Source organism: Symphalangus syndactylus, chromosome 3 (genome assembly GCF_028878055.3).
Source record: "Symphalangus syndactylus isolate Jambi chromosome 3, NHGRI_mSymSyn1-v2.1_pri, whole genome shotgun sequence".
NCBI classification, from domain to species: Eukaryota; Metazoa; Chordata; class Mammalia; order Primates; family Hylobatidae; genus Symphalangus; species Symphalangus syndactylus.
In genome coordinates, this window is record NC_072425.2 from 122,652,717 (window position 1) to 122,679,782 (window position 27,066).

General features: G+C 37.0%; 2 protein-coding genes and 1 pseudogene across 19 annotated transcripts in view; 2 read left to right on the forward strand and 1 right to left on the reverse strand.

The window, feature by feature from the left end:
* LOC134736030 (BEN domain-containing protein 2-like) overlaps positions 1-27,066 on the reverse strand; it is an 816,235-nt gene that overhangs the window by 675,453 nt on the left and 113,716 nt on the right. The window contains exon 1 of one of the 8 annotated variants that reach the window (XM_063635063.1): positions 21,150-21,299. The exons of the other annotated variants lie outside the window; for them this stretch is intronic. The gene's annotated coding sequence lies outside the window, so the exon portion shown is untranslated. Of the gene's footprint in view, positions 1-21,149; positions 21,300-27,066 lie in introns of those variants that run through there. 8 annotated transcript variants of the gene reach the window in all.
* Positions 1-27,066, forward strand: part of GRIA4 (glutamate ionotropic receptor AMPA type subunit 4) — a 380,575-nt gene that overhangs the window by 223,766 nt on the left and 129,743 nt on the right. The window lies entirely within an intron of this gene.
* On the forward strand, positions 607-798 carry LOC129480032 (uncharacterized; annotated as a pseudogene).

Consider the following 27,066-nt stretch of genomic DNA (forward strand, 5'->3'; position numbering starts at 1 on the left):
CTGCTAGCCAAGGATAGAGGCCCCAGAAGAAACCAAACCTGCTGACAGCCTGATCTTGGACTTCTAATCCCCCAGAACTGTGAAAAAGAAATCTCTGCTGTTTAAGTCATCCAGGCTGTGGTGTTTTGTTATGGCAGCCTTAGCAGACCAATACAGTAAGCATAGTTTCAAAAGTCAAACAATTCAGTTAGGCTTAAGAACATCCCACAGCCTGTGGTTCCACTCCCTGTTCATCCCAATTCTCACTCTCAATGGCAACCACTTTCAGCTGTTTTAGTTGTTTCTTATGGTGTATACTTCCTTATTCTCAAATAGCATTTTATACTATTTCTTAATTTTTTTTTATTAAACAATATCTGACTTCCTAATATGGAAGATGAAGATTTAGCTCCCCAACAGCTTATTCCACTATCACAAAACACACCCACCTACACGTGTTGCTTCCCCAATATTCATAATAGCGTTGCATCACAATATTTAGTGTTCTCATTTCTATGCCTATTTAAATATTATTTATAGTTGAGCCATGTAGAACAATGTGATTATATTTGTACCATATATTGTTCTCCCTGGAGTTAATAATTGCCTCACAGAATGTGCATAAATAGCTTTGCGCAGTGGCAGTATCATAGCCAGTGAGGTTTATCTGAAGCACGATTATTACTAATTGAAAACAGAATGTGCATAAATAACAAGTCAGTTATTCCTCCAGGAAGATCTCACAAGAAATCAAGGGTAGCCTTATCTTTGAAATATCTCCACAATCATCTGTGGGGTACATAATCTTCAGCTGGAGATACTTGAGGCTTTTTATTTTGTGCTCGGTATAAGATGGCAGATGTGTTGCCACGGCCAGTATAATGATGCCTCTAGGGAGCAATGGTAGCCATCCAGGAGGTACAGGTTTGATCAGACTTTGATTCCAGTAAGTCTCATCAGAGAATGGTCTTTTCTCCATTGTTAGTCACTGACATCAGTGAGCGACTCAGAGACTTCAATCAATAGCCACAATTTGTTTACCCTATTTATGGTCTCAAAGATGGATAACATTACTCTTCCAGTCTGTAGTTTTCCAAGTGTCAAACCAAAAAGCTAGGCCAATGGAAATCACCCAAGAATCAGTAAAACTATAACAAGATTTATCAAGGCGAATATTGGCCAAGACTATGAGAACAGCCTTGAGTTCTTCCCACTGAGCCAAGTGGCCACATTCATTTTTTATTTTGCATGACTGGCACTTCATATGTACAGCTGCAGCAGTCCAGGTGACATCACTGGGTTTCAGCCCAGCTGAACTATTATTGAAGCAGGCTTAGGCATTTATGGGAACTGCTGAGCCAGCGATGTGGTTCAGGCAATAGAGTGCCTCCTTTTTACCTAAAGCTGAGATGCTGCTGGGTTCAGGCCATCTACGTTCTTGAATAAACATTTCTATCTAACAATTGAGGCTTGCTTGTCTTTTCCACCTTTTAACACAATTGAGTCCAAGTTGACTTACCCCAAAATAGAGACATTAGGCCAGCCACAAGGCTTCTATGCCTCAGACATTCAGTTTCAACAAGAATACAGTAATTTATAAGAGCATGTACCTGGTATCTGCATCTAAGAGACAAAGAGCTCCAAACCCCTTAGGGGTGCCTCTGGGTGAAGGCTGTCTCCTTTTGCCAGAGGATCCAATTGGTAAAAATCATCAGTCACAGTCATTTAGCTCAAGGGGTCATTAGGTTTGTGAGACACTAAAGGTACTAACACCTCTCTATTTGTGGCTCTTCTGAATTGGGAGATCCCTTATGATATTTATGAACATTCCTAGTACAGGCATACAATACCAATTATATATTCTGTGTGGAAGCCACAAAAATAGTATATTAAATTTTCCCAAAGAAACTGACTCACAGCACCACTTTAGCTTCCCTTTCTATGGTGAATTCCATCGAAACCCCATAGTTGAATTTGGATGTCCCCTCTCCTAAGCAGGACCAGATGGGCTGGTGGGCCCCATATCCAACAAAGCCTCAAACTTTTGATTCCCTTGCCTCTCCAGCATACTCAGACGTGTGTGTATAACCTTCAGTTCCCCTTGACGACAAGCTGGCCTCAGCCCTGCCCCTAAACATCTTTCTTCTTAAAGCAGCTGAAATTGGGGTAGCATGGGGTGGAGGGGATATGGAGTGGGGAGAGAGGTTGCAGGGAGAAAGGGGTTCTATGCCATGAAAACAAGGCATTGCTCTCACTTTTCATTTCAATCTATGCAGCCACTAGACTTGTAGACTTCTTTGGGTCAGTTTCTCATTCCCCATGGGACACCTGCATCTGCATTACAAGCCAAATCCAGGGCAGTAAGAGCCTGACAACTAGTCAATGCCTCATCTATGGTTTCCAATTGGAACTTGCCTGTCTCAGGGACATCTATCCAAGAGGGACAAAGCTTCCATAGAGCAGCCAATATTCACTGCAAAAATATTCTTAGATATTTTATTGTCTTCTCTGAATGGATCCAGATTTGTCATGATAGATTGCAGGAGAAGCTGAGCCTTTAGATGGCCTTGCTGTTGACATTCACCTTTAACAAGAATTGCATGCTTCTCTCATTTTCCAAGCAAATCAGACTAAGTTCTTAAAATTGATTTGGTTTCAGAAGTCACACATTTCTCGCCTTTCTCACTCAGCGAGGGTATGTGATTCTGGAACTGTTTTCTGATAGGGAAAAACTTCTGCCTACACAGAATGAATCTTCATAATACTTTTAACAGTTGGGCCTACGAACATCCAAATTGTCAAGGAAGTCTCCTGTGCGAAACACAGTTAACAACTAGGGCACTATATGGGCAGCTGTCTTTGATCCTATTTCCTATTCTTTGGTCAGCAACCACCACCCCAATTTCTTCTCATTAACAGGCAATAAAGTGGAGAACCTTGTATAACCTGGTTGACATACAGTTTAGTCAACATCTTTGTTATTGATACCTATGGATTTTTTTCCAAATTCTATTAATCAACTTGTGAGACCTTCATCCTTCCTCATCCAGAAAGCCCTACCACTCACCGTTCCAGCTGCATTGCCAAATTGTCAAGAACTGTGATAGATCTGAGACTTTACACTACTGACAAGCTAACAAGTTATCCTGGCTTCTGCTCTAACTCATAAAGTGAAAATGATTTCCAGGCTTGGGTAATTCCATAGTTTCTACTTGAAACCTGAGCAGTTTCCAAAAGTATTTATTCAGACTAAGAATCAAGAAAATATTGTCACAGTAAAATAATATTTGTTATGTATGATATAATATCAATATCAGTGACATTACTTTAGTGGAGATTTTTTAATTATGTTGCTGATTCATTACTATTAAGCAAAATAGAAAATATTTAGAAGAAAAAAACAGTAAATTGGAGGAATAACCTGAAGTTGAATTTCTATTTTGAAAAATTCTCTCATGTTAAATAAACTTATCTTAAAATAAATCTTCTTCATTTCGGAGGTTTACTAAAATGTTCTATAATTTTATTTTACAGTCAGAGGATGATAGAAAAGAGAATGGTGTGGATATTCTGGTACCACCGTCGTTCATAAAAGGAAAAGATAATGAGATCTAAAAAAAACTGTCAAAATTTTCTTCCATTCATCAGTGCTGCAGAGCTAGAGAAGAAATAGAGCTACGCAGTATAACTGCTGATTATTTTATGATTTCATCACCAAAAGAACAGAAGAGAAATTAATGGGGATACCAAATAGGGAAAATATGCATTTATTAAGTCTCCTTACATTTTATTATACTATATAAATATTTTTAAATCAACAAGTTCTGGTTAAGTCAATAGACTATCAACTAAATTTGCTTTTTATGTATTCAAGGATAAAATCAGATTCTGCCAAACACTTGACATGTTTCTGGTATAAAGTAGGATTTTAGTGCACAATATTTAAAAACCATGTGGCAAGCACTTTTTATATGTAATGATTTGTTAAGATACTATCAGTGGGAACAGGGCAGCTTTTTCAGTAGAATTTTTATTGCCATACTATTTTTAGTCATTAAAGATAGGTCCACAAGATCTTATTCCAATCTGACAATTGACATCACAATGTGAATTAAATCAGTTTAGTCATTTTTAAATGCAGCCGAAGGGGAACAGCTCTGGATATTTCAAACATATTACTGTTTCTCTTTCACAAAATTTAATTTGTTTCTTAACTGAACTATTGCCTCTGGGCATTCGTAGAGGGAAAATAAAACCTCCAAGACTGTTTTATTCTGTATAATAGCCGCTGTGCTCAGAATGAACCCAGAAAGACATTTAAAGGTGAACAAATGACATAGCCAAGCATACATTTCTTATGATGCAGTAGAAACTGTAGTTGGCATATTAACCATCACTACCCCTGTATGTGGTATGTACCCAGATAATTCCATATGTTGGAAATGCTACCTAGGCAGCATTGGCGGTTCCTACCTGAGACAGCTAATACAGGGTATTATCTGAGGCTGCCAACATGGATGAAAATTATACTTTGGAAAGTTTGCACTTAGTCACAATGCAAAATGAGGACAGATTTAAACATGACATTTTGCCAGTCAGGAGACTTTCTAGAAGATGAAAGACTGGTGAAATAAATCTCAGTGTTTTCATAAAAAAAAAAAAAAAAAAAAGAGTATGAGGCTTTCAGACTTTCACTCTTTGTGAGGCCTGTGATCTGATTTTCCATACATGGTGTAACAAAATTTTCAGGAGGCAGTAATATAATTACTGGGAAATGGGTTATCTGAAATCCTCATAGCCTTATATCTTTGAGGACTGCTTCTTGTTCCATGGGGTGTCCCAAGATATAATTTTTGACATGAGTTTCCTATGTTCAGCTACTTGAAGCACTCCAAATGTTCAGAGACAATTTTCAGCCTTACCAGAAAGAATGGCTTGCTGATATTAAAAATTAAAAACTTGAAAATGGAGAGGAGAGATAGAGTTCCCAGTATTCCCAGACAGACTTGCAACAGGCAAAGGGGTTGTTTATAGAATCATCTAACAATAACAGCTGCTATTTATTGTGTGCTATATCCAGTGATGTACACACACACACACACACACACACACACATAAATAGACTGATAATCTCTAATTCTCAGCAGATCCTATTATAACTCTTTTACAGATAGGAATAATGAGGCTCATTAAGATTTAGTAATTTGCAGAAGACCATCTAATCAGTAAGGCAGAGAGCCTTGAACTGAGGATATGTCTAAAATGAGGAACTGAAACATCAAGTCCCTTCTGAGCTGACACCCCAACTTCCTGGCAATGCAAGACCATTGACTAGCTCTTTAGCAGGAGTTACGTGGAATCAAGAAAAGAAGTGCCTCCTAATGTTTCATCTTCTTACTCAGCCAGTCTGCCACAAATTGAGGAGACTTCAGCGGATGGCTGTGGAATGATTTTAATTACCACCCTTATCTGCCAGTGACAAAAGTGGCAAGGACTGCTAGCTTCCAGGAACAGCCATTGCAATTGTGTTTGTGAAAAGTGAAGGGACTTTGCCAGGCAGTTTAAATTGAAACATGATCAACTACCCACAGAGAGTTAGTCCTAGTGCCAGAGGGACCACTTAAAGTGGCCTAGCTATAAGAAGACATATTCCTCCACACAATGTCAACATATACTAACAGAGGTGCTGATGTCTGTTTGGGGAGAAGTTTGCAGAAAGGGAGAAATGCATGTAATCCATTGGGACTGGTTCCACATTCTGTAGATGATAGAAATTGAAGAGAGAGAAGCAGAAAGCTATTTTATCCATATGTAAGTTTAAAATTATAGACTCAAGGAAAGACAGGCATAGGGAGGGCTGAGTTGGGGAAGCATGTGAATGAATGTGAATTGGAGAAAGAGAAAATGTGCAGAAGAGAGCTGGAAAAGTATAAAAATAGAAGCCTGCAGAAAATTATTTTGATCTCTATAAAACAAAACTAACAGACTGATAGACCTGGCTAAAATCAAAGCAGTTCATAAATCTGATACTGAAAGGATTGAAAGGACATTTTCAAAATACTACTTTGATTCTCTATTGCCTGCTGCATGAAACTCAAACCCTTTAGCTTAACATCGAAGATCTTCCAGTGCTCTTGACAATTACACCATTCTGTATGCTGAGAATTTCACTAGTAAGTTTTCTAAATGGGCAGTGAGGTGACAGACTTGTGTTTTAGAAATATCACTGATAGCATTATGGATTATTGACGGAATAAAATAGGAACCATAGACAGGGTGACTATTTTGGAAACTAGTGCAGTGGCTTGATCTCAAAGATGATGAGGATATGAACTAAAATAGTGAAAGTGGACGTGGGCATTGTGCTGGACTTGGATTTCAAAATACCAACTAAAAATTATTCAAGTTTATTCAAATACAGAATATCTTGTCTCTAGGCTATTTATGTAGAACCTGGAGGCTCCACTTAAGATGAAGACTGGGGAGGAGAAAGACAGACTTTTCTCTGCTGGCTGGCTCATAGCCCCTATAGAGTTGATGATGGCACTAGCCATGTAGATGATAAGCTAGAGCTCAGCAAGTTTTCTGGTCTTATACACAAGTGAGCAGATAGTAGGTGGTCTACTTATGAAATTTCAAAGTGGAATAAATGTTTGAAGCTTCTCAGTCATGGATTCTATTCCTCACTTGAAGTTTTATCTACTCAGTTGGACATAGGCATAACCCATAAAAGGATAGGCAGAAGCCCGGCTTAAGAGACCTATTCTCCACCCAGGCAAAGGGCCTGTTTGACTCATCTCTGTGGCCTTCCTTTCCACTTTTCTGTTATTTCTCCCACTGCCTTAACAGGTAGTTTTGCTGAATATTGCAGAGAATTATTTTGAAAACCATTTCAACCAAAAGTGTACATGTCACTTTTAGCTAGTGATCTTATCTGTCTTTATTTTAGACTCCTAAGAGTCAAGATACACACACACACACACACACACACACACACACACACAGACAAACAGAGACACACACACAAATTTTTATTTATCTATCAACCATGCCAAACGTGGTAACTTTAAAAAGCATTTATTATTTCTAATGACTTTTTGTGATGACTTGACTCAGCTGAGCAGTTCTGCTCCTGTGATGATGGCTGGGTCTACAGTCATTTGGGTACTTGACTGGGATAGAATGTCCAAGATGGTTCATTCATATGCCTGGCAAGTTGGTATCAGCTCTCAGCTGGTATCTCCACTGGGTCTATTAACCAATATTCCTTTTTTCTCCTCCTTGTGGCTTTCTTAAAGCATGACATGTAGGTTCCAAGAAGGAGTGTTTCAAAGGATAAATTCCAGTGTGCAAGCACTTAGCAAATCTTCAGTTGCATCTCTCTTAGCTCCATGTCATTGGTCAAGACTAGTCACAAGGCCAGTGCAGATTAAGGGGAAAGGAAATAAGCTTCATCTCATGACATCAGGATTAGCATGAGCATATGGGAAAAGGACACCATTGGGGGCTATCTTTGGAGATGCCTTACTAAATACACACACAACACTCGTTTGTATGCAGTGTTAAAATGTGCACTTAAAATGAATACAGAAATCCATCCTGTGTTACAATATTCATACATAACAATCCATGCTCAGAATATTGTCCCCGTACTCATCAAGTAAAGGGAGAAACATTATAAAGTGTCGTGGGTATTAAAGCGAGTGTTTCTGATAAATTGTGAATTGTCCACAGACTCTTCTCTATTGTAGGAAATCAAGGAATGAACAACCATTGAGATAGGGGAGCAAGTGGTGGAGCTTTTGGGAGGGTTGCAATGCTCAGCTCTGCAGGTTATGCTCCGCATAGCATTGGCTCCATTCTGAGATGCCATCGTATGAATGACACCCTTCAGAGTTGTGCAGTGCAAAAACACCCACCATATCCCTGGCTCTGTACTTTCTAAATAGGGACACTAAGTAAATAGCAACGTAAAACCCAGGAGAAGTAAGCGTAGCAGGGAAGACAGTGAATTCCACTTTGGACATGCTGGATTGGAGGGGCCTGTGCAACTTCCAGACTTAGGTATGCGATGGATAGTAGGAAATGTTGATTTGGAGCTCCGTAAGGCCAGGGAATCAATGAAATCATCAAAGCAAAACAGGTTTGGGAAGAAGAGCCTGAAACAATAACCCTGCAATGTATGCAACCGAAAAGAGATCCAGTAGAGCATTCTGAGAAAGGGCAGTCAGAAAGCCACAGCAACTTGACATATATCTGCTGGAATGAGACAGAGCAGTAAAAGCTATTTCCTTAAAATGAATGTCTGCTTAACACAGGGTGATTAACTTTCTATCACTGTCTTTACACAAGCTCTCTGAGGGTCTCCCAGAGACAAGGTGTTAATGGATGGAAAAGCTGCTTTTTCCCTCTCACTTTCTCCCTGCTGTGGAGCATCTAGGATGACCTTAAATAGTGATAAGTTTGCCTTGTGTAGTGCTTCACAGTTTACAGGGCATGTTCACTTACTTTATCCAATTTGTTCTCTGCTGCAACCCTCTGAAGTACGCAGGGCTGGTATTAGTATCTTCATTCTACAGATGAGCAAACTGAAGCCGAGAGAAGTTATTATTCCAGAGTGGAACTGTCCTCTGACTCCCAATTCAGTTCTATTTCCACTGAGCCGCTCAATTATATTAAAGATCAAGTCCTTGCTTTTCATTTGTCCATGGAGATACCTGTGTTTTCTAAATTAGGAGTTTTCTGTCTTACAGTTATCAGCCTTAGCAGAGAAGATGTGGCAGAAGCTGGGACTCAAGGGTGGCTGACATTGTCCTTCGGCATTTTTTGTGACTGTATTCCACTCCTTCTCTTTCTGGTATACGGCTTTCAGAATATAGGTTATTTTTTCCCAAACAATGAAGAAAAGTAATTGGTGATCTCTGCCTTGAGTAATGCTATTGAACAAATCTTACAAGTATGAAATTTAACATGCTTTTTTATTGATAGAAACATCTCTCATTATCTTTTAAATCCCAAATTTATGTGACTGTAAATCATCTTTTTTTATAATTTATCATTACTGTTTCCTTCAAATTCCCATGTCTTCTGGCAACCCCCTCTTTCAGCACTCCCTTATCAGAATTTTATTCTGAGAGCTTCCACTTCTTCACGCTGTATTTCTATGCAGTTTTCCTTTCTTGTCACGCATACATCAGATCTTTACTGGATGCTTACTAGGTGTGAGAAACCATGTAAGTTTCTTGGGTTACAATAGGGTTATTATCCAAAAATAACCAGTGCTAATATTTGATGAACATTATTTCACCTATCTCCCTCCCTCTGTCTCTCTCATACTTACACATGTAGATATAAACATATTCTTATGCTATATTTCAGTCCTTCCATCTCTTTGTAACATCTAAATTATTCAGCATTATTAACCTGATAAACCAATCTGTACAAATATAATGGAAGATTTATAGGTGATATAGATATAGATACAGACAGATATAGATGGTAGGATGGAAATAATTTTGCAAAAGTGAGTTAAAAAATAATGCTATTTTTATACATAAAATAAATAATTATTCTACTGAATTTATTAGAAGAAAAGGAAACTGGAACAAAAGGTTAAGCAATTGATGAACTTCAAATAAATTCCAACAAAATATATTTCCCACAAGAGTCCTCTAATATTAAGGAAAGAAAACTGTAAATAATACTAAGAGGCCAAAGTCATTATAGTTGCTTTTGTTTTAGTCTTAACTACGTTTCTATTTTTTAAAGTGCAGATTGATTATGTGCTGTCAAAAGTGTGAAATAGAGAGCCTTACATTTTCTCCTACCTATCCACAACCATATTCCAGTCCTGTTACCTTATCATGTTCAATATATGTTATATTCATATTGTTTTTCTCTAGTCATAGTTTCTGGCTGAGTCTCAACTGTTTATTTTAATGAAATCAGTGTTAACCTACAATCATTTTACTATGCCTTTCCATTCCAGAACATTTTATTTTAATTCACTTACTGATTATTTGGATTATGTCAAGACAGTCAATGAAAGGATAGTTGTTGTAAAATGTGTTAATTGCCATGACTTTAGAAATACACAAAATTATGTGGTGCCAGGGACATCTAAGAATAAGTTGTAATTAGATAAAATGAGAGAATTGACAGAGGAGCTGACACAGTTCCAGAAGTTGTTCTCTTTATGTCTCCACACTAAAATACATAGAGATACATAAAGAAGATATCCCTACTCCAAATCTCAATCCTTTCATCTCTTTTTAATGTCAAAATTACTCAAGATAATGAGTACTAATATGGTAAATTAACCTGTGCAAGTATAATAGAAGCTCAGTGAAAAGTATTTAAGGGCATACAGGACTTGGATCCCAAATTATTGCATGCCACTCATACATCTGTCCCCATGCATTACAAAGCTAAATTTCATGCTAAAATCAGCCCACACATTACATGAGTACAGCCTCACTAAACAGAGTGTCACTTGGCAGCAAGCTGCTACATTTTGACTCCACTAATTAAGTGTGTTTTTGGAGAACCATGCTAGCATTCTCTGTGGGAAGCATACTGGCATTTTAAGGTTAAGAGGACAGAAAAGGTCTTAAGTGAATCAAAGAAGTTATGGAAAATGTGGCTTTCACCAGAAATATGCAGTGAAACACAGAGTTATTTAAAGAAGGTTTCAGATGTAAGTATTACTGTCCTACTACAAAAAGACGATTTTTTTTTTTTTTGCTACCATGCTGTGTGGCATGAGCCGCTAAGTTCAGTTCCCTGTGGGTTCGAGCAGACATCTAGGCCTAGAGCATGCCTGCAGCAAGTTGATATACTAACAAAGAGAAAACCTATTTAGGCTGACTGTTTAAATGTCAGCCTGCTGCAAATAGTCTTCAATAAATTTTAACATCACCCTATAAACATAGTTCATTAGTATAGTGTATTTGATTCAAGAGTTTCAATCAATATATGTGTAAGATCAGGGAATAAGTAAGATTTTTGATTTCTTATATTTTGTTATAAATACAAAGTAAGCCCTATTTTCGAGAAATGTGAATATTAAGTTGAAGTTCCCAGAGAGCTGAAATATGTTATTCTTTATTCTGTGTTTCTTGTTACTTATTCAATAATTTATTTCAATATTTTATTTAATGTTACTATTAAATTTTATACTTAATTATTTAAAAATTGAAATAGTACAAAGAAAAAATTTATTATATTGCCAACTTGTAAGTAGAGATTTTCTTCATCAGTTAAAATATTCTATGATCAGATGCACAAAATTTGACTTATACATGAGTGGTACAATCATTGAATGGCATAGTCTTTACTAATACATTTATACGATATTATAAATTATACAAAGGTCGAAATCTGTGAAAAGACAGCTAGATGTGATATGATTTATATTTAAACCATGCCATACCATGGTTTTCTTTCTTACCCTATATTATACCAAATAACAAATTAAGCTGCAAATGCAACAGTAGGCATAATCAAATGGTGTTGAAATATAGCCATGTACATCTAAGATCTGCAAAGCCATGGATTTTGTGTGTTTGTGTGTGTGTGTGTGTGTGTGTGTGTGTTCTTTCTTTTTCTTTTTATCATTTAAAGCCATGGATTTTTATTAAATGATTATCTCACTAAAATTTGTGATTCATTAGCAATTTGGCTAGGAGGATTTGCAGGTGATAGATATTAAACTATATTATCTTTCATGGCTTTTAATCAACATGAAAAAGAGTGAAAGTCTTTTGAAAAAGCAGAGAAACCTCTGGTGATAGTTAAGAGAGTGGTGTCATTAAAATGGAGAGCTAGAAATAAAGTGGGTCACAAGAAAATGAATCAACTAGCAGATATATACTAGTCATTTGAGAAATCTGGCTTAAAAAAGGAGAAAATAAGACAATAATTAATTGGATAAGAAAAAGAAAGAAACAAAGTTTATCACGATGAAGGGTCTTACAATGTTTGAGGATAAAAGCCAAAGGCCAATAAAAAAAGATTTGGAACATCATGGAGAAGGAGGAGATAAAAGTAATAACAAAAATGTATTGTGAATTAATAAAATTTCAGTTCACTAATTGCTTCCTTAGCTCTTCTCCAGTAAAGAGTTAAGGCCCCTAAGCTGGTAGAAATAGGCTCCTAGAAAAAGGAAAGAAAATAGTCATAGAAGCATGGGGATCTTAAAATATCAATTATCTTGTATTCGTTTCTCCCTTCTCCCATCAGACCCAAATCATAGAACAGGAAGAGAATAAAACAAGAAAGTACTGGGTGCTGACTTGCTCTATTTGACTCACTTATCTTGCTCGAGAGGCAAAAGGAGAGAAATAATATTGGCATCATGTAATTTAATTTCAATGTGAAGGCTATCCACAGAGAAGCTTTCATTTTGAGGTGGCTTACTTGAAGGTTTTAGCCATTCCAGTGAGAATAATCATGAGGCGATACAGTAATATGAGGAGCATAGCCTACCTGATAGGTGGAACTCTAATCCTCACCATCATGCCATCTGCTCTCTGTATATTCTTTTTGTCCCTGCCTGGACAGGCATTCTTCCTTCTCTTATGTACACTTTCCTCTCCTTAGGCTTCAGCCTCATCACACTTGTAGATAATACTGTCTGTACCATCATATTAAGTGAATTCTCAAACTTTATTTTCCATACTAATCACATGCAGAGCTTGTAAGTCCCACATCCAAAGATTCTGATTCAATAAATCTGGTATAGAGCCCAGAGATGTTCTTTTTAACAAGCACACTAGGTGATTCTGATGTCGATGATTTAAAAGCCACACTTTGAGAAATAGTCTTAAATGGTATTGTGCAGGGATGGATTTACTATATGTGTGTATATTTCTTCTAATACTGATAGCTTTGATTTTATATTTTATGTGTATGATAACCCAATCAACATTTTTATAGTAGTCTTGACCTAGCAGCATGTATTAGTCCATTCTCACACTGCTATAAAGAAATACCCGAGACTGAGTAATTTATAAAGGAAGAGGTTTGATTGACTCACAGTTCTGCATGGCTGGGGAGGCCTCAGGAAATGTACAATCCTGGCAGAAGGGGAAGAGGCACATCTTACATGATGGCGGGCAAGAGAGAGGAGCATTCGTGAAGGAGGAACTGTCAAACACTTATAAAGCCATCAGATCTCGTTAGAACTTACTCACTATGACAAGAACAGCATGAGGGAAACCATCCCCGTGATCCAATCACTTCCCACCCTCCTTTGACACGTGGAGATTATGGGGATTACAATTCAAGATGAGATTTGGGTAAGGACACAGCCAAACCATATCACAGTAGGATGATTCAAGAGTTAAAATTAGTGCTTCCTCATCAGTGAGAATGTACCCACTACATCTTAGAACCACACTGAGTCTTTATGTGCTGGATCCAAGACCACAGCTGGAGTCAATGACATTGGAAAAAAAGGAAGCATATCTGGTCCCTTCACTACTGAAGAAAGAATAAGGAGCACACTGTGGATTCAAGTGTTCCGTGGTGCTGCAGATAAAGGAGGTAGATCTTTCCAGATGTTCTTCATTTTCTCAGTGAAGTGGAACAATGAGGCCAACTGCTGAAGGTGAGATTAGTGCAGGAAGGGGGAGAGTAGATTTGGAAATCAGAAGGCAAAGGAGAAACACTGTGTGGAACTCAATGAGGATTTAATGAGGTTATTTCATACTACTATAAAGTAAGTTCTCTCAGTGTGAAGAATTTTTTAAATCAAGAATTCCTGAATTTTGCATGATTGTAATAAATTCTATTATTATATTTATTGTTTTTATCAATTAAGACAAAAATATTGAAAATGTGAGTATTGGCATATTACAGTTACCAAATAAGAACTATTATTGTGTCTTGTAGGGCTAGGTGAGAAAACATGACAAAATATGGAATTCTATTTCAATTACACTTATCTTTCTGATACACTCCTAATGGGACGAAAGAGATAACACCCACCCTGCTCCTCTAATTTGAAGACACTTTATTTAGATTGGTTTCAAAACTATTGACTATTTTTGGCAATTTTTAGATTTATACTAAGGTTTTGATCATTAAAATAAATTAAACTTTGATAAAAAGCTGATTACAATGCTCAATAAAAGATAAAGGTAAAAAAGAATTATTTAACACTAGCATTATTTTCTAATAAAGATAAAGTCACCTAATCAAATAATTATGCTTCTCTTTTTGTGAGTTAAAATAATGTTTTGTTTTAAATTAAAACCTGGAAATTCCATGTCTGCAAATTAAGCGGTAACATCAGCCTTTTTCTACACGATGATGTAGCATGTGTGTTTTATTTCATTCTGTATAGAGTAATGGAGTTTCTTCTGCTGTGGGGCTTGCAGAACCAGCCCACTACTTTATAGTTACATACATTATACTCTCATGGCTCCCAGGTAAATGCCTTACTGCAGAGTTCTGGTTCTGATTCTGCAGAATGATCTAAGGAAATGATATTAAATTATATATTTTAAAACAATTCGGCCAACATTTGAAAAGTTATTCCAGATAATATTACTATATTTGAAATTGCTCTTATTTCCTTTGATTAGTAGGTTAAAATCCCTGAGGACTTTTAATTATTTTTTAAGCAATAAATCTTTCTTTCCATAAACTGAACTAAAATGTTCTGCCATTATAAACTCTTGGACACAAGCTTTTTCTCATAAATGCTATTTAAAATCTTCAATAACCAATTTACTACCAACAAAATTGGTTAGATTGGCTAAACAGATGCAGAAGAGCTGACACCCATTTGACTCTTAAAGGAGTCTCTAATCTGCCTGAGGCAGGATTGCTACCTCGCAAGTCAACTCAGGGAACTACTGGACTGAAGAAGATGCTGCCTCTCTCTTGGAGGCAGTATTAGTCACAGCATAGTGACTAATGACACCCTGAAAACTGACCACTCCGTGAAACTGACATGCAAGCTCCTGTTAACACAGCTTACTTCTTTGAGAATTTCTCTGGATCTTGCCACTCACTCTATTTCTTCAACTTCCTCAGTGTCTTCATTGCCCTCCAGCTGTTTAGATGGACAGGGCCCCCATCCTACCCCATCCATGCATGCACCGGCCCCCTCTAGCTTTCCCTCTACTGCCAAGACTGAGTTCCCTTCCTGTCTGACATTATGAAAACATATGTTATATGACACTTTCTACTAACTCTGGAAAATAAGGCAGGATATTGTTGCCAGACTTTCGCAGTAGTGCATCTGGAGCGCTCAAATTCCATGTACAACTTTCCACTTTGTATGGAAGATGTTTATGTACCTGTCATCTTTCTCGCTATTGAGTAGGATACCTGCCTCCCCTGATGTAGTGAGCTGTTTGTTCATAGGCAGGGACCACTTTTACTCTTCTTTGCATGTCTAAATCCCTGATATGCCTTCCATTATATTTACTGAAATAATGAGCACCAAGGAAATACTATTCTCTTAATTCTCATTTCTATTCTGACAGTGACTTCCTTTTTTTTTTTTTTTTTTTTACCTTTTTAGGTCATGTAATCGCTATCTCATTTTATTTTGCTATAAAATGGAAAAACGTTACTCTTCTTTACAAAACACACATTTCTATGTCATGCTTTATCAAAATCTTATATAAGCACAACCAATAATTTCTGAGAATTAACGGATTAAGGGTTAAAAATAAGAACTCCAGCCCGAGAGGCGGAGCTTGCAGTGAGCCAAGATCACGCCACTGCACTACAGCCTGGGCGACAGAGCGAGACTCCGTCTCACAAAAAAAAATAAATAAATAAATAAATAAAAATAAGAACCTCAAATTACACACCTAATTCTAGTTCTAGTTCATTAATAGTGGCTGATACTTAATTCTTATAATCAGTTTCTCTAGTTAATTCTCTAATTAATTATAATTAGCATTGTTATTATATTATAAAGAAATGTTTCCAAAGTATATTGTTAACCATAATAAACTTTTTCTATTATTTTATTAATTTTGTTCTTTCACAAAATTTTATTTATAGGTAAGGGAAAAGTAAGCTTAAGCCTTCCTTATCTAAACTTTCTGCAAATGCTGAATTGGCTAAGTCTGCAACAACTAGATCCTTCTAGATTGTTTATGTTACTATTACCAAAATGAAGTTATATTGTCTTATAAGTTTATATAAATCAAAATTATTTTAAAACAATTTGACTAATATTTGACAAGTTATAACAGATAATATTACTATATTTCAAATGATTCTGATTTCCATTGACTGCTAGGTTAAAAATCCATGAGGACTTTTACTCATTTTTTAGGCCATACATTTTTCTTCTTATAAAGTGAACCAAATTTTTGGTCATTATAAACCATTGGACACTTGGACACAAGCATTTTCTCACTGATGCTATAGAAAATCTTCAATAACCAATTTCTACCCACAATAAAGCAGGTAATATTGTCACCAAAACACATTTATTCTTCTGCACTGGATGCATCTACATGATTTTCATTTAGAATTCTGAAACCGTCCCTCAAATTTGACAGCATAACTCATCGGAACTTTATAATATGGCAGGGGAACATGAAGTGACTTATTTTAACAGAAATGTCCAAATATATCTGCAGTATGTGTGTGAGGCATTTTAGAAGGCACCCTGTTGTGCTGTATAATATTGGTGGCACAGTGCCATGCTGTCATAGACTTAAAAGGCTTGAGCAATGCAGTTTCTATACCATATTATAAGACTCTCCAAAATTGCTTCAGAGGCTCTCAAACAATTTCAGAATTCCCTCTTTAACTTTTATTAAACTTAAAATAGTACAAACATCTCACTGACTCAAAATATGGTGAAAAATTGTGCATTTCTTAGAAAGCTACAGTCTCCTAAAGAAAGTGGAATCTGAACTGCTTCTCCATTTTAGTTTTTATATGGTTTCAGAAATTGTCTCTTTTCATCTATTATTAACCAAAAGGTTTTGACCTTTCTTTACTTTTGTAACTTTTTCATAATCAACTGCCCTAAATCCTCAAAAACTTTGCTCTTACCTTCCATGACTTAGGGAAAGCTCTAGAAACAAACAAACAAATTAGCCTGTATAGAAATGGCTCCTTACTTATTTAAAAGCCCTACAAATTTGAATTTTCTTTCAGTCTTCTTTAAGCATTTGGTTTGCTCCATGGCAAAATTCAGATTACTAGCACTCCTCTATATATCTTAATGGCTTCTCTTTCACCCTTGTTTCTCTCTGATGTGTTTCATCACTGAAAAAGTCACATAAGTCAACATTCAAACACCTGAACCAAAGATAACGTACAGACTGGGTTCTTAAAAAAAAAAAAAATTCTTAAATCTTTAAAAAATTATTTTCACTTTTGTTTCTACATCTAATATCCTCAACACTTTTTTCTTAAATGTTTAGTTTTGATATTTGATGACAAAATTAAGACAAAAGTGCTGTTCTTTGTGTGACCTTGTGGGCAGAAGGGGCCAGTTCAGCCTGTGGATGATTGGCACTCCTTCACAGCAGGACTGTGGGCCTGGAGTCCAATGCCCAGCTTTCTTACTGGTTCACCTCCCAGAATTGGCAGGGGAGAAAATCAAGATAGTGTGGAGCGTTTTCTGGGAAGCTGGGTTTTTTTTAATTGGAAAAAGAGTTTTTTTATTCTAAAATTATGTCTTTCCTACTTTTCTAGAATTCAAGTGTTTCCTTTTATAAATTATGCAGATTTAGATGATGGTTATAGGTTTTGTACATTTTTTTTGTCATCCTGACTTGTTAAAATAAAGACTTGGCAAGTCCAAATGGGTGCCTCCATTTTCGTTGTTGCCGTTGATCCAAAGACCATGGAGCCCTTGAGTCCAAAGTCACACTGAGATCTCACTCCAGTTTGGATATGCAGTCTTCTGATTTAAACAGGTTATCTTATTCTCCCCATGAGAAGCTAGAGATATCATAAGAGAGATTCTTACTTCTGTACTGTGAATGTCACAGCTAATAGGAACACAAACAACTGTCTTTCTCTCATTGAATTAATATTTACTGAGTACCTACTATGTACTAAGCATTGGGGGTATAAGTGGGGTGTTTTCTAATTTTTTAAATTTACTTTTTCACATCAAGTCCCAGGGAAGAGCTCACTGAGAAGTTACCATTTGATTGCAACATGAAAGGGGTGAGGGGAACATCTGGTTTTCTGGGGAAAAGCATTCAAGGTAGAGGAAAGAGCATGTGCAATGCTCTAAGGAGAGAGTATACCTTCTCTGACTGATGAATGGCAATGAAACCAGTTTGACCAGAATAGAGTGAGCAAGGAGCCAAGGACAGGCGAAGGGTGTCCGAGAAGTAGAGGAAGAATGACATTGTAAGGACTCTTTCCTTTGCCCTGAGGGACATGGAAAGCTATTGGAGGATTTTGAGTAGAGGTGTACCAGGACATTACTTTAAATTAAACAGGATTAGTGTGACCGCTATGATAAGGACAGGCTGAGAGGGATCTCGGGCCAAAACAAGAAGAGACCTTAAGAAACTATTGCAGTAACTGAGGTGAGAGATGATGGGACTTGTACTAGGACAACAGCAGCGAAGCTATTGAGAAGTTTCCATGTATATGTTGAAGGTAGACCCAAAGGGGTTTATTGACAAGATTAGATGGTACTTTCCTGGCACACGTTGATACTGAACCACTTTTCATATTGCTCAACCACCTAATACTTTGACTGTCAGTTTGCTTAAGCAGATCATGAGATAATCATATCATGAGTCTCAGCCCACACACTCTTAATCTTTTTCAAAGGTGTGGCCGCCACTGATTTTAAAGGAGAAATGAAAGAGTGAAAGCAATAAGATACAATAAAGATATCTCTTTCCCTGAAACACACAGGAAAGTGGAGTTTCAGGTCTGCTGAGGCTGGGATCAACCAATCGGTGAAGGACTCAAGAATTCTTACTGCATATCTGTTCCTGGAAGAATATGATGCTAAGAGAAAAAGAACCAAATTTTTGAATGACCTGTAAGTGCCCCATTAAAGGATTTATTTTAATAGAAACTCAGAAACTTATTTTGCTCTTTTTTCCCTTTGTTCTATTCTGCAAATGGCTCAAATCCTCTTGAAGACTGTTGACTTCCTTTTAACTTTTCTCTGTCCAGAATTCCCCAAGGACAAGGACAATGTCCTCAGAGCCATGAAAGCAGTTTTGTTTTTGGGGTTTTTCATTTGTTTGTTTTTAAGATCCTAGCTCTTCCAAGCTCTCTGCCTTGGGCAAACCACTTTGGCTCATCCTTTGTGTTCACATCAGGAGTTTGATTAAATTGTCACTATGATTCCTCCCAGCTGAAAAATGCTTTGATTCAACATGGATTAGAATTGGCAGTAGAATTTGCTTGCCTAATAGGGTCACTTGATCTTCAAATCTGTAACTTTATGTTGTTTTATAAAGGATACTACTGGATTTATTTAACAGTTTTAAATTGGTCTGAAACCTATAATATGCAATAAATAATAACATTCAATATATAACTTATTAGAGCCTATCTTTGAATACTCTTACATACCTAAAAATTAATTTGGCTTTTCGGGAATAAAATCCAATGGATACATTCTGTCAAACCAACTGTATCACCTGTTTCAGTCTTCTAAAACCAGGAAAGCCTTGATTGCTCTCCATGGGAATTTCAGTGCAATTCCAATAATCTTGGTTTCAACATCTCGCAAACACTGGAGATCTAGAATCCTTTGCTCTCAAACACTTGATTCCAGTTCCTGGCCCTCAGTTCTAGATACCTCGGAGAATTTCTAGTAGTTTCATAGGTTTCTGAAATAAAATGGAAGTGCTGGGACGATCGTATGTGACTCCTCAGAAGCATAGATAATTGACCTTTGACCAGATAAGGATGAGAAAAATGATACAAGAGATTTAAGAACTGCCTGGATATTTAAGACCTCTTCATGGATAACATCTCTGGACTTTATGTGACCTCCTCCATTGGTCACTTCTTTTCTGTCAATGCTTTTTGCCAGCTCTCAGTTACAAAAAGAAGAGGAATTTGAAGATTATGAACTGCTCGATGGCAGTGTCTTATTTATCTCTCTTCTCTAAGACATAGCCTGGTAACTGGCTCCTGCATCTTGGGTTACCTACATAGTCCTGGTTTGTACCTGATATCCTAGTGTAATCTTAACAGTGCCCAGTGCCCCCTTTCACTCTTGAAAGTGTCCTGGTATCTATGATAAATTCTACAGTCACCCTACTTATAATAAGCAATCAAAGTTAAACATTGTTGAGCTAAAAATTTAATGAAATGGATATAACCTCCCCTTCCAATTTCTATAAGGTGACCAACCCAATATGAGTGAGTTTGTGATACAAGTCACCTTCAGACATACTTGAAAAGATTTCAGATTATTCTGTGGACAAATAGTCTGTTATTAAATATGCCAAATGGTTTTCTTTTCTACTCCACTCTGACCTCATCATGTTTCAAGAACCTCTTCAAATGGAATATTGAGACATAGTAAATTATGAATTCTAGTGAGAGCTATATTTTACAGCTGTATATTCCAGACCCTAAATGCCCTTGCAGGGAATAAAATGAAAATTAATGAACTGAAGAGCAATTGTAAAACAGGACCTTTGCATTAAGAACAAAATATTCAGTAACAGCTTTTAATAAGGTAACTATCCATCCACAGCATAATGTAGTCTTTGTACATTTTTAGGACTTATGTCACTGGGAAAATATGTTAAGAATTATTTCTCCAAAGATCCTAAAAGTTTCAGTTAATGGTTCCTTTATCTAAAATTTTTTATTACCATCATTAGCACTATCCAGACTTTATTACTGCTGCTGCTGCTACCATTACTGCTACTATTACTATTAGTACTACTACTACCACTACTGCTACTACTATTGCACACACAAAAACACACTTATTATTCTGTGCATCTATATAGAGAAACCTGTGTTTCTCTATGCAGGCTTCTGCAGTATATGGAAGACAGTAAACAGGAGCAGTATGGCACAGCGGGAATGTAGGCGATTAAGTAAGACTGCCTAGGCACGTGTTCAGGCTCTGCTTAGTAGTTGTGTGACCTTGGTCAATATTCTGGTAATCTATTGCTGTATAACAATTTACTTCCACATTTAGTGACTTTAAACAACGACCATCATTTTATTATTACCTCACATGGTTTTGCAGGTGAGTAGGCTTAGCTACTTGATTCTCACTCAGGTGTGTCTCATGAAATTTCAGCCAGATGGTCACTGGGGTTGACTGATCTCAAAGACTCTCTCATTCATGTGTCTGGTGGTTGGTCATGGCTGTCAGTTGGAACTTCATCTGGAGTTATCAGTTGTTAACACTTACATGTATTCTTTGCTGTGGCTGCTTGGGCTTCGTTACATCATGGTATTTGGTTCCAAAAGCAATCATCCTAGGGGACCAGGCAGAATCTATTGGCCATTATGATCTAGCCTTGGAAGTCACATAGCATCACTTTCTCAGCAGTCACTAGCCTGCCTGGAGACAAGGAGAGGGAACCTTGACCCCTGCAGTTCAGTGGGAAGAGGATCAATGTTACATGGTAAGAAGAGCATGTAGGAAGATAGATTTTGTTGTAACCATCTTGGAAAACACAATCTGCCCCTAGATTTGCTAATCCTGTTTCTTCATCTGAAAAAAGTATGGATAAAAATACCTATCCCAGGCTGGGCGCGGTGGCTCACGCCTGTAAGTCCCAGCACTTTGGGAGACCAAGGTGGGCGGATCACAAGGTCAGGAGATCTAGACCATCCTGGCTAATACGGTGAAACGCCGTCTCTACTAAAAATACAAAAAATTAGCCGGGCGTGGTGGCAGGCACCTGTAGTCCCAGCTAGTTGGGAGGCTGAGGCAGGAGAATGACATGAACCCAGGAGGCGGAGCTTGCAGTGAGCCTAGATCACGCCACTGCACTCCAGCCTGGGCAACAGAGCGAGACTCCATCTCAAAAAAAACAAACAAAAAAAAACCTATCCCATAGAGTTGTTTTGAGGAAATAAGAAGTGTGAAGCCCTTTACAGAGTACAGAGTAAACACTCGGTAAATGTTTACTATGGTTCATGTAGTTCCTTCTTAGAGAAACAAAGTGTTTTTATTTGTCAAAGCAAAGAAGAAAAATAATTGATCGATAAATATTTATGGTGTGTTTATCTATACAATTAATAATAAGAAAAATTTCCTGACCTAACAATATTTAAGTATTTCAGAAATCTGCATATACCATTTCTTGTGCCATATATAGTATTTCTGTGTCAATAATTCTAAAAATTAGAAAACTAGTATTTGGAATTTCGAAAGCAAAATTCATTTTCAAATTACTGATTATTTAAAATTTTATTGCATATAAATTGTTTTGACAATACCTGTAGTTAATTTGGAAGAAGTGAGGAGGAAGAGGTATTGATTAAAATGACTTCAGAAAATATTTACATACATATTCATTTCTTAACTCCTTGCAAAATGGATCTGAGATGGCTTAACATACAATGAATACATATATACATAATATATTTTGTAATGAACATATATGTAATTACATATATGTAACTCACACATATATTACTATTACACACATAAATATGTACAAATTATTTTAAAAGAAATAGAAGCCAAAGCCATGAAAAACAAGGAAAAAACAACTTGCAAAAACAAGGGCTAATACAACAATGATAACTGAATATAATATTTGCTCTGAACTGCTTGGTAATCAGTGAGGAAAACAGAAAATTATTGATGTGTAATTCCTATTACCACAAAAATTATTTAGTATACCAACTCTCCAAGAAGGATCATCCTAATGATGAAGTCATAAAGAAAAGTTAAATGTGAGACCTTTTTTGGAGAACATTGGTAAAAAAATATTTTCTTTAAAGAGCTTTACAACAAACACAGAAACTGTCTAAATACTGTATCTTATTGCAAAGAGCCTCAATAAAAGTTGAAAGTGTAACATTACAGTATACCTTGTAACCCAATTCTGCAGGTGAGGATGAGCTGGTGCCATCCAATAACCCATTAGGGCAACGATCCCCAACCTTTTTGGCACCGGGGACTGGTTTCCTGGAAGACAATTTTTCCACGGGGATGCAGGGGGATGAAACTGTTCCACCTCAGATCATCAGGATCTTAGATTCTCATGAAGAGCACACAACCTAGATCCCTTGCACGTGCAGTTCACAATAGGGTTCATGCTCCTATAAGCATCTAATGCCACTGCTGTCCTGACAGGAGGTGGAGCTCAGGCAGTAATGCTCCCTTGCCCACTGCTCACATCTTGCTGTGTAGCCAAGTTGCTAACAGGCCAGGGACCGGTAGGGGTCTGCAGATCACGGGTTGGGGACCTCTGCATTAGGGCACAGGCTATAGTGTAAAATATATCAGCAACTTAAGGGGAAACATATTCCATAACAAATCTCTTTATCTCTAACATTTGATACAAAGATGGCAGGTAATTCAAGAATACATTTAATGAGAGTCTAAAATACTGCATTTTTTTGTTACTCACTGAATCAACATCCATATGTTTTAAGAGCCAGATGGTGAAGTGGCAGGATAAGACATTTTATTTTGAATGCTGAAAAATTTATAGAAAAGGTAATCCCACCTCCCTATGGAAAGTTATTTTTAGACAAAGCTAGAATTTCCCCATAAAGCAACTTTGGATCTGTCAGGTAGAACATTTATATAATTGCTTGATTGTGACCTTAAAGGTCCAAACCATAACGGAGAAATATTAGATTTGGAAAACTTTAATTACTGGTGTTGAAATTGACCCATTCAAACCACTGAAAATCCCTGTAGATGGCCCTATAGAATATTTGGTTCTGGACTTTGTAACTATCTGGTGAGCCTGCCAGAATAGGTGGCTGGAAAATATACTCCATGAAATTTAATTAGTAGACTTGCTGAGCAGAATTTTGTGGAATTAACCAATTTAATTTTGGATAATGTCTTCCAAAAATGATAATTTTGACATCTTTCATGTCAAGTAAGCCATTATTTGTGGCAGCAATTGGACGGCAAAAGCCTTTGCTTTTCAGGCCACGTCTAGTTGATTAAAATGATTTCATTAGCATAATGGAGAACATTTGCTTATTACTTGTTAAAAAAACAGGCTTTGTCTAAATGTAAAAGAAGTCAAGATCACTAAGGTACAACTAAAATATGATAAGGGACAGCAGGCAAAACTTTTTTGTACTCTTTGAAATTGTAAACTCTTGTGTTAGAGCTTTCTTAATATTAAAAAAATTAATTGAAAAAGATTGTAAATATTCAACATGTACAACATGATGATTTAGATAAATGTACCTTCCCAATTTTTGGCACAACATTAAAATATAGTTTATTTTCAAGTGGTCATTTTAGAAGATGTAAGGTTAGAACATACACTTTTTCTGTCCCCAGAACGTAATGAAAGCATAGTGAAAGTTACAAACTGTCTCATGCAATTACTGGAATTTACATTAAAGTGGGAAAATAACAGGATGGGTAGAAAATTAATACCTATGCATTTCTTCTACCAAACATATACTGCTTTGAGCTCAAAGCTACGTCAGTTAGTTGCTATCCTTGTGGGAAACTAATGGTGCACTGTAACTGGGTCATCAAGAAGTGCTTAATAATGGAACTGCTTTTAAAAAGGTGTGGACAAGCTTTAGGGACACCAACAAGAAAAAAGATGGTTCCCCATCTCAGAGGTAGCAAGAGCAGGGAGTCTTTACCACCATAAGTGTGAATAGGCAAGGAAGGTGAAGATGTGGTTGTGTGGAGAGTGTAGCTGTATGGAGAATGCTGAATGGCAGAGACTAGGGCCTTTACTTAGGGATTCAGTCACCCCCACGTCGACCTGGCAGGAAAGGAATCATGTAAAGAATACCTGACTTCCTTGGGAGGCCAAGGCAGGTGGATCACCTGAGGTCAGGAGTTCGAGACCACCCTGGCCAACATGATGAAAACTCGTCTCTACTAAAAACCCAAAAATATTAGCTGGGCATTGTGGCAGGTGCCTGTAATCTCAGTAACTCAGAAGGCTGAGATAGGAGAATCACTTGAACCTGGGAGTCGGAGGTTGCAGTGAGCCCAGATCGCACCACTGCATTCCAGCCTAGGAGACAGAGTGCTAGACTCCATCTCAAAAAAAAAGAAAAAACAAAAGAATACCTGAATTCCCTCTTCTCCCTTTGATATGTTGCACGTGATTCCTTTTAATCAACTCAACTGGAAGCCAAAGCACACGGCTGCAGACCATACTGGTCAGCCTCTTCTAACACCAATACAGAGCAAGGTCAGGCAAAATAAAAAGTGGATGTGGATCTGGATGGACAGTATCCAGCTCAGTTCTGAAGGAGACACCTAGTGTAACCTCTGAGTGGCAATGACCAGCATAATAATAAATCTACAGATCTGGAATATATACAAGTTTGCCTTTTGTAAAATGAATAGCTAATTGAGGCATCAATTGGAGTGGTCAATTTGGCAATGATGCTGAACTACCTATTTAAACAGATTAGCAGCAGCAGCACAGCCAAAGTAGTTTTCACTGTCAGGTGATGGATCAAATGAGGCAGGACCAGTGCAGAAGCCTCAGATAAGGAGAGTACTAAGCTATATAAGCTTGGAAGCAGCTCTCCTAGGACTATTAAGCCAGTATAAATAGGATTTCATACAACAGTGGTTATCCTGTTCTTTCTGCAACCTTAACTACCAAACATATAACATAGGCCTTAATATCTCAAACTGTACAGTCATAATTAGCTCTAAAAAACAACCCTAGGATTCTTTACTGGAATTTGTTGTTCTCGGGTTTTTTAAGCCAAATTTATTAAAAAGATTTAAACTAACAAATTAATTAATGTATTTTCTGCGTTCTGTCACACTGCAACTAAACTTGCTAGTTTTAGAGGTATGATACTAGTGTTTGCCCAAATATGTATAACAATTTAATTCACCAGCACAATTCATTTGATTGTGCCTATTGGTTTCATGAAAGTAAATTTTGAAAACCTTACTGAGTTTCTACCAAAATGTCAGTGGCACATGGTACCATTGTGAAAAAAAGCAAAGCAAAACTGACGAATTGCCACATTGTAAATATTTCATGAAAAATAAATAACTTGATCTGACTTCTCCTCTTGATAATACAAACTTGGTTCCAATTTGTTACAGTTATATAAGTTATTGTAGACTTTTTTTGCATTCATTATAATTCTCAGGCAAATTTATTCTAATTAAATATAAGTACTTTTTGGTTTTACCATCTTAATACCTATTCAGAAAACTTGCCTACATTTATCCCTGCATCAATAAAAGTTATTCTATACCATAATTCAAACTTAATTTGTGAAATAGTCCTATGGGGTTTTGTGACTGTTTCTAGAAGGGAAGAACTTGGGCAGGCATATAGATAGATCTAAGTAGTAACTCAAAAGCTTTTTGATTAAAGTCGCCCTAATTCTACGGTTTAATGTTTGATGTCCTTACAGAGAAAAGGTAGTTGATAGTGTGTCCTGAGCAGTGCCGGGACAACGTCATTAAACAAACTGGACCACAGGGCAGCACTCACAGGGTATTCTGAAGAAAGAAAATGTGTTCATTATTGTAATCTTTGCAATGGTTGTAATGTTCGGGCTAGAGCTACCAGAGACATTTGCGGAGGGGAGAATTGGGAGAAGGGGGCTTTACCTCCCTGTGAACTTAGAGTGAAAGCAGCAAGCATATGCTCAAGGTAAGGAACAGAAGCCACCACACTTCTTGGAAATATCATTGTATCCAGCAGTGCTTCATGGTCAGGGATATGTCTGCGTCAAAAATGAATCCTTAATAGGGGAATAAAATTAACCCAAACTGAATGGAATTAAGTTTTCATTGTATTATAGACCATATCATAGAGGAGAATAAAAAGCAGACTGTAATATCAGACAGAATGAGGCTTTACCAATTAATAGCTACATGCTCTTGGCTAAGAACTTAACTTCTGTATCATCAGTTTCCTTTATATAAAATGAAGATAATAAAACTAACACCATGCCAATAAAGCACTTAATACAATATTGAAGGTC